General features: G+C 35.7%; 1 pseudogene; it reads right to left on the minus strand.

The window, feature by feature from the left end:
- Positions 1 to 7,220: 7,220 nt before the first annotated feature.
- The window catches only part of LOC107558557 (somatolactin-like), a 17,868-nt pseudogene continuing 16,216 nt past the window's right edge, over positions 7,221 to 8,872 (minus strand).

Raw genomic sequence — 8,872 nt, forward strand, 5'->3', positions numbered from 1 at the left:
TATATGTGTGTGTGTGTGTGTGTGTGTGTGTGAGTGTTGTTTTAACATTGTATTCATATGGTTTAAACAAAAAAAGAACATTCATTCCAGTTTTCAGTAAAAATTTACATTTAAAGACTCTAAAACCACGGTGATGTAACCATCAACATTTTCCTTACATCTGCACACATTTCAATTTCCATTTTTTTTTCTCAGTTTTAACATTTTTAGTCTTCGAAAGGAAAAAAAAACAAAACAAAAAAGTAAAAAAAAAATTCTAAAAATGAATATTAATTAATAAATAAAAAATATATAATGCTTATTAGAACATACGCAGTCAAATATTAATAAATAAATAAATGATTACTGTAGATCTGTAAATAAATAAATAAATGCTATGTCATTGACCCCAGTCCACAGTTAAAATGTTATTATTTATCTACACCTTAATATAGCTTATGTATAATTTAGCTGGGTTGTTTTGAATTTATCCTACATTGTGCTTAGCAACAAAACAGCTTTGGCCTTCTTTCCATAGTGAGCGAATTTACCCAAACTCTCAGATCATAACAGCAGTCTCTCGCTCTCGCTCTCTCTCTCTCTCTGTCTCTGTCTCTGTCTCTGTCTGTCTCTCTCTCTCTCTCTCTCTCTCTCTCTCTCTCAGTCCAGCTGTTTCCTGAAGCAGTAGCTGCTGCATCCCAGACCTGTCTAACATTCACCATTCAACATGCTACTGGTCACCTCACAGCACTTCCTGTTTGCGTTTAGTCATTTCCTGTTCTCGCCTTGCAGGGGGGTCTGTTGGTTTTAGCAAAACCCTCGGTGAGGCTGGAGAACAGAGGGAAAAAAATCCCACATGTTTCCTCCCTTTCTGTCTCTCTCTCTCTCTTACACAATACTGTCTGGGATCTGTAAACGTACAGCGCTGTTACTGTACATGCTCTGGAAAAATCACATGTTGTTTCATTCATGAAAAGAATTGCAGAAATCACCAACCAGCGTGTAAAGCTCTCGTAAATACTGAGGCTCTGATTTAACTGGCATGATAAATCAGAGTGGAACATGACGATTTTGCTTTTATTTATTTATGTATTCAATTTTTATTTCATAAAGCCAGCTGCACATCTAGAAAAATACAATAAGGGATATACAACGACTCACTTTGGCCGCAAATCAATGTGAAACATTCCAAATAAAGAGAAATGTAACTCCAAAAATAGGATCTGCCATTATGTGTGCACCCTCATGTAGTTATTGTTGTTTGTTCCTTGGAAGACATAGTTCATGTAGCTCTTTTCCATATAAGAACATCTCATATGTTCTGGAAATATCACAATTTTTCTTTTTTGTGTTCAACTGAAAAACAAACAAACAAACAACAGTATACGGTTGTGTAAACAGTGTTACTTTTAAACGTAACGCATTAGAGTATTGTGTTACTCCCTAAAAAAGTAACTTTAGTTACTTGTTTATGGAAAATAATGCATTACTTTACTTTTGTGTAATGCATATTTGACATTTATAAATGAAACAGGTGCGATTTATGTAATATTAATAATAAACTGAATGTGTTTTAAATACACAACAACCAGGTTTATATATTCATCATCAATAAATCTTTAAACATACAAAGATAATATTTATCATCCAACTAATCATACATTTTAATTAACTGAATATTGCTTGTTCCACAGCTAGCCATATTTTAACCATGTTCATGCTTTTCTATCTGAATACATATAATTGTTTTCAAAATAAACATTTATAGTGATTCTAAGCAATTTGAATAAAATATGATTTATTATTTAAATAAATGCAAACAGTTAATAATACAATAACATAACTATGCCATGCTTTTCTTTAAGTGCAGGAATCGGTTTCTTGTTTCATTTACACTATTGTTCAAAAGATTTAGATCAGTAAGATTCAGATCGATAGAAATCTTCTGTAATAATTTAATGCATCACTGCTGAATAAAAGTATTAATTTCTTTCCCCAAAAAAGGTGTGTATAATGTTACAAAAGCGTTCCGTTTTAGAAAACGCTTTAGTAGACGCTTTCAAATCAAAGAATCCTGAAAAAAAAAAATTTCACAACTGTTAAGCAGAAATGTTTTTTTGAGCAGCAAATCAGCAAATTAGAATGATTCTGAAGGGTCATGTGACACTGATCAAATAAATCAGCAAATAGATCAAATAAATGCAGCTTAGACTTCTTACCAATCTACATTTTTTGAATGGTATATTTGTGTGTGTATGACCGACAAATATGCGTCACAAGTTTATAATTTATGTTAAAACGTTGTAATACCAGTGAATGGAAAGGTGCAATTCTAATGCATAAATCTTAAATGTAGGCCTAAATACAAACCCGATTCCAAAAAAGTTGGGACACTGTACAAAGAAATCCAAAATGAGCCAATATTTGGCATGACATTTCAAAATGTCTCACTTTCAACATTTGATATGTTATCTATATTCTATTGTGACTAAAATATAAGTTTATGAGATCTGTATATTATTCCATTCCTTTTTTACTCACAATTTGTACAGTGTCCCAACTTTTTTGGAATTGGGTTTGTATTTCTTCGAGTGCGCTTCTGGTCACTCTAAAGGGCCATTCCTTTGTTGTTCTCAGAGGAGATGAAGAGAGTCGATGTGGCCATTAACTGTTGAGCCGGTGAGGCTGTTGACAGGCAATGTTGCATGGACCGAATGCTTTCAGAAACAATGCTACCAACTGAAAATCACTGGTTAGTGAGCCTCAAGTCATGATCCTTGTCATGGACATCCAGCATGCTCTTCCTTAATAAAATGACATCATCTGTGATTAGCGTTCTGTCTGGTTTATTAGCCGATCACTCCGTCCAGTGATGACAAACCAGCAAACAATTTCCAACAACGCCTGCGTCATCTGACCTCAAAATACAACTCGTTCTACAATATCTACAGACTGTTAAAATAACTGTTTATACAGAGGCTGGCAGAGACATCAAAGTGCCTTAAATGAGATGGTTTGTAAACAGATCGCCCCTGAAGTACGCACTACACAGGCCAAGACGCAGCGGGGTGGGCCAGAGTAAATCCGTCTGTCAAACGGAGCATGCTTGTAACAATTAGGCCGATGCCAGATAGCGGCATTATCGCAGCTCCCCATCAAGCTCTCTGTTTATATTTTAATTGCAATTTGGAAAGAACTTTGGTGCAATTAGGCCAGGGAGTGGCTCCACATACCCAGCCCTAAACAAGAGCGCTGTGTTTTGCCATCTTTGCACGCTGAAGGACCTTTTCAGAGAGATAGTGCTACTTTTTCAACACACACTTTGAAAATCCCACTTTTAAGAAAAAAACAAAACAAAAACCCACGTTTGATTATAACCGTCATGTGGAGTCTGTTCGTATGTCAAAGATCACACTTAGGATATTTTGCAAGTATCAAGTTAATATTTTTGACTTCTTATGGAACTGATTTTGAGCAATATATATATACTTTTTTTTCTTAATAAAAAGATAAAATATAAAAAATAAAACAAGATCCTTCACATTATGAAGTTTCTTAAATAGAGTATGCACTATAGAAATTTTCACTGACCAATGATCTATACTGATAAATAAATAAATAAATACATAATTGGTATAGAAACAATTTTCACAGTAAATTTAATAATTTAAAGAAATTGTAAGTAACACATTACATTTAACATCAAATTGTAAGGTAGAAAGACTGAAAAAGCATTTTCTTGTCAAATAATATTTGTTTTATTTACAACTTTGTATTTATTTATTCTTATGTATTTATTTATTTATCCTATGTATTTATTTATTTATCTTATGTATTTATTTATCTTATGTATTTATTTATTTATTTATCTTATGTATTTATTTATTTATTTATTTATCTTATGTATTTATTTATTTATTTATCTTATTTATTTATCTTATTTATTTATTTATCTTATGTATTTATGTATTTATTTATCTTATGTATTTATTTGTTTATTTATCTTATGTATTTATTTATTTATTTATTTATTTATCTTATGTATTTATTTATCTTATGTGTTTATTTATTTATCTTATGTATTTATTTATTTATTAGTTATTAATTTGTTACTTTGTTTATTTATTTATTTAATTTGTTTATGGATACAGTGTATTTGGGTCTTTTTTTTTCTTTTTTTTTTTGACCCCAAACAAGAACCCCACTGTATTGGACAAGTAAATTTTTTGGTCTAGTTTATGATAAAGAGTGTCTAAAGTATCTACATACCGAGTTTTGACTTTGTCAGAAAGAAACATATTCAAGGATTTGAAGAGGAAATAAAACATTATTTAAGAAATATTTGCCATTCGAGTCTCTGGGACCCCAAAGTCCAGTCAATCTCAACAGAACATGATGGTTGAGAGAATCAGTTGAACAAACTGAACTATGGGAGTGTTCCTCTCAGAATAAACTCAGATATTCCACCTACTCACAGCAGGAGCATCAGGAGAAAAGCAGGTGCCTTGTATGACCTGCTAATGCGATTAAAAGCCCCACGAGGGGTCATCAACCCAACAGGCCTTATCAGATCACACGGGATGGGAATTTGTGGCCAGAAACAAATGTGATTCGGTCTTTTATTTGTCCGTGAGACGGTTTTGCAGATAACTCTGGGCGCTTCACACAGAAACGCATCTGGTAGAATCATTGGCGGCCGTGCATTTAAGATATTCCTGCTGCTGGGGGTCAATACCATAAATCCAAACTCGGTAAAATGAGGCCATCTTTAGAACTTTTGTGAACTTCTGAAATAACAACACCGACGAAATAGTAAAGCTTAATTTCTGATTATTCCGATTATTTAGACTGGTGTTTTGTGCCACAGTGTCTGGAAAGAAGAGAAAAAAAACACTTCAGGTTTGTGAGGGCTTTGGCTGCCATCTGCTGGACATTATATGAAAACACAAGATGGTACCAGATGTGGGTACAATAGTGTCATTGGCATATATATATATATGTTTTTTTTCATATATAACTTGAAACGTTTTTCTTTTTTGTAAAAAAAAATATTTATAAGAAATTAAGAAATATCTATTTGGTATATGTAAATGTTAAAAATATAAAACATATATATATATATATATATACAAATTGTGTATAATTCTATTCTAGAAATAGAATGTCTATTTTTGAAAAAAAATATAAAACACATATATATACACACACAAACTACATATAACTTTTTCCTTCTTTTTTTAAGCAAAAGGTAGATTGAGAATGCTCTAAGGTAGCATGTGCAAGAGTTTTTCAAGCCATGAAAGCATTGATATAATATTCAAAAGGCCCAACTTGGGAATAGTTTTACATTTACATGCACCTCTTCAGCTTGCCTGCACCCAGATCTTTTGGATCCACAAATAGCATGTGGAAGAAAGTTTTCCTGTACAAATAGCCAAGTGAAGGAAGAGAGATGAAAAGGGAGAGAAAGTGAGGAGGAGGGGAAAGGGGGAGAAAATAAGAAAGTGTAGGAGCTATTGGCAAGCTTTGCTGCTTTTAATAGGTTCCAAGTGTCCCAGATTTTCCCGGATTGGAGAGCTCCTCTGGTCCTCCTCTCTGGAGCTCCTGTGGAACGGCCTCCGTAGCAGCATGGACTGCATTTGCCCCTGGATTCTTTATTGTTATTAGCCAATTTCCTGGGGAACTTCTGGACGGCAGTACAGTGCAGGTAATGGATAAGTTTTAGCGGTGACCCCGCTGATGAGGTGGGTCAGGCCCACAAACTCTAAAACACCCACACAACAGCTGCTGCTCTTACATCACTGACAGTGTTCCTCACAATAATTTAAGAAAGTCATAAAAGGAAGTATAACATGTACTGATAAGAATTCTTGGAATAAAACGTTCAGCTTCACTATAAATGGGTTATCACAAACACTGCCAGATTAATGCATAATACAAAACCACAGAAAACGTTAGGCCTTAAATTATTAATTTAGGTCAAAATGTAATAGCGACAAAATATAAAACATTCTAATCGCAGGGCTTACTTGTAGAGTTAGAGTTTTTGAATTATCTCCAGCTTCACGGATTCATTTTCAGTAATTATTGTTCAGTTTGATCGCAATTCGAACACAAAAAGCTTTCTTTTCTGCATATAATCGTCAGATGTATTTGACAGAGTCATTGTGTTCCCTAACACTAAATCTCCTCATGGACAGCCTGCATTTGTCACCCAGCTTTAAAGCTCAAGAACTCAGAGTTGCAAATCTCTGCAACCTTTATTCTACTCCTGCCAAGCGTCTTCTAGACTGAATCCTCCCTGAAGCCTAGAAGTGAGATCCCTCAGTCATTAAGATCCATCCATCATGGATACAGGAGTTAGAAGAACTCAGGAAGCCCGATATACACCTGTCAGCCATATATCAGCAATAGAGTAAATTCATAGATCAGGACTGCAACATTTTTTTAATTATATTTTAGTGGCAAGTAAAAAAAATAAAATAACTCTTTGTATTATATTTTATGGCTTAGAACACGGATGCCCAAACTTGGTCCTGGAGGGCCGGTGTCCTGCAGAGTTTAGCTCCAACTTGCCTCAACACACTTGCCGGGAAGTTCCTAGTATGCCTAGTAAGAGCTTTATTAGCTGCTTCAGGTGTGTTGCCGGGAAGTTCCTAGTATGCCTAGTAAGAGCTTTATTAGCTGGTTCAGGAGTGTTTAATTGGGGTTGGAGCTAAACTCTGCGGGACACCGGCCCTCCAGGACCGAGTTTGGACAGCCCTGGCTTAGAACAACATGTATACTACTTCCAAGAAATGTTTTAATTTAATGACAGATATCATATGGTGTGACCGTTGAGTAAAAAAATAAATAAATACACACTGAATAATTGAGTGTATACACCTTATTAATATATATATATATATATATATTAATAAAAAATATATAAAATTGAATTCATAAATTAAAAACACTCTTTTGAACAAATTATCAGAGATGAAAAAGAAGCCCAGATTCACTTTAAAAGTTGTCTGAGTTCTTTTTTTTAAAAGCTGAAACTGAAGTTTGAAGACAGGTGCACTGGTAATGTTGAGTTTAAAGCTGAGAAAACAAGCACACAGTCACTGGAAAACCTTGTTATGTCAGCCTGACCGCTCACTTTGCTTTCAGGAGTTGTTTTGGCTGGCTCATAATGGAGCGACACAGAGAGAATCCAACAACCAAACAAACCAAACCCAACGTCAGTCCCCAGGATTCTCTCATTCATCACCGCGAGGGGCCAGACCTGTGAATGCACATTCAGAGACCCCCAACCCTCCTGCTGAGAGCGAGCAGACCACCATGCAGAAACCTCCATGTCTCTGGATCTCCTCCCATCCTGTTTCCCTACTGCCTGGCCCTGATAAGTCGTCTCGGTCGGGAGGAACAGCGATGGCCTTTGCCTGAGTCAACGGAAATGGAGGAAACAGAACTCCTTACGTGACAACGAAAAACACAATGGAGAGAGGAAACAATGATATGGAGAGGACGCGAAAGAATGAGACAAGAACAGATAGTAAGAGGAGGCCTTTGTCAAGAATTGAACAGCTTCTCTAAGTCATGAGTGGGGAAAACAGCAACCCAAAACAGTACTGAAATTGTGTAAATAAATAAAAAAAGACAGTAATATATGACTTGAGTTAAAATGGGGGGAAATGTGAAGTATGACAATTTTACAGCCCCATATAAAAGCTAATCTTGTATTTAAAATAGATCTTGTATTAGAACATATTAGTGTATTTCATATTACGTTAATGTCAATAATGTGATCAAAAATGTTAAAAATGAGTGAAAATATAGATTTATATAATATAATACAATATAATATAAAATATTGCAAAATATATTTTTTGGTGATCTTGTATTGACAAATTAATCTTAGGTCAAATTGTCCTAGTTTGCACCAAAATGAACCCAGGCTAATTGGGAAAACAGTGCCTGTTGTGACATTTCTGAAAAATATTATGTTGCTTCTTGCACACTTCACACTATTTTCAAAGTGAAATGCCCAATAAGTGGCACTAAATGCACGTTCAGTTGTATCCAAAACAAATGACAGTTATTCTGGGAACATTGTTGTTGTACATAGTGTGGCAGTTTGGGCGGAAATGTCTGCTCAGTGGCGTATTTTGAGGTTATATAGTGCAAGGAACTGCTCAAAAATAAGTCTTTATTAACTGATAATCTGCCACTGTAATCAAAATTTGTGTGAAAAGGAATGAAAGTTGCTGTTGAAAGTAGCAATGAGAACAAACTTGCAGAACAACAGCTTCAGCACCCCCCCAAAAAACTAAACTTTTAAAATATTCTAGCTAAAAAGCTCTCATGCTGAATGCTTGTATATCTGTGGGGAACAGGGTTTTTGTAAGAAGGTAATGTGTGGCCTTATAAGAAATCCTCGCTGACCGATATTGTAATGAAGTTGTATATGAGCTACACATTTTCTCCGTCTCACAGGGAGCTGCCTGTGGATGCAATCAGAAACCAGGAAACTACTAAAGCCTTGGACGGTTAACACTTCTGCAGTGGGAGACAAAGAGGGAACATGTGTGTGTGTGTGTGTGTGTGTGTGTGTGTGCGTGTGTGTGTGTGTGGCCGTTAGCCTCAGTACCATCTGGTTCTGTGTGAGCTGTACAGCTGCAGTGACTTGTGCTGCCACCACTTGTTTCTTTCGTTCCGTTCGCTCTCTGATTTACTGTCTGGATTTTTATCAGACGGCCGCATGCCGGGGCCTGCGGTACACCTCTCCTCCACCGCGCGGACAGGCAGTTAGGCCTCCCCTGAACGCCCTGCCAAACCTTCACACACACTGCAGCACACGCACCAGCCATGAGAACTGCTGCACTACTGCATGCTGGGTATGCAGCCGTTT

Source organism: Sinocyclocheilus grahami, unplaced genomic scaffold (assembly GCF_001515645.1).
Source record: "Sinocyclocheilus grahami isolate Dianchi unplaced genomic scaffold, SAMN03320097.WGS_v1.1 scaffold649.1, whole genome shotgun sequence".
In the NCBI taxonomy this organism is placed as follows: domain Eukaryota; kingdom Metazoa; phylum Chordata; class Actinopteri; order Cypriniformes; family Cyprinidae; genus Sinocyclocheilus; species Sinocyclocheilus grahami.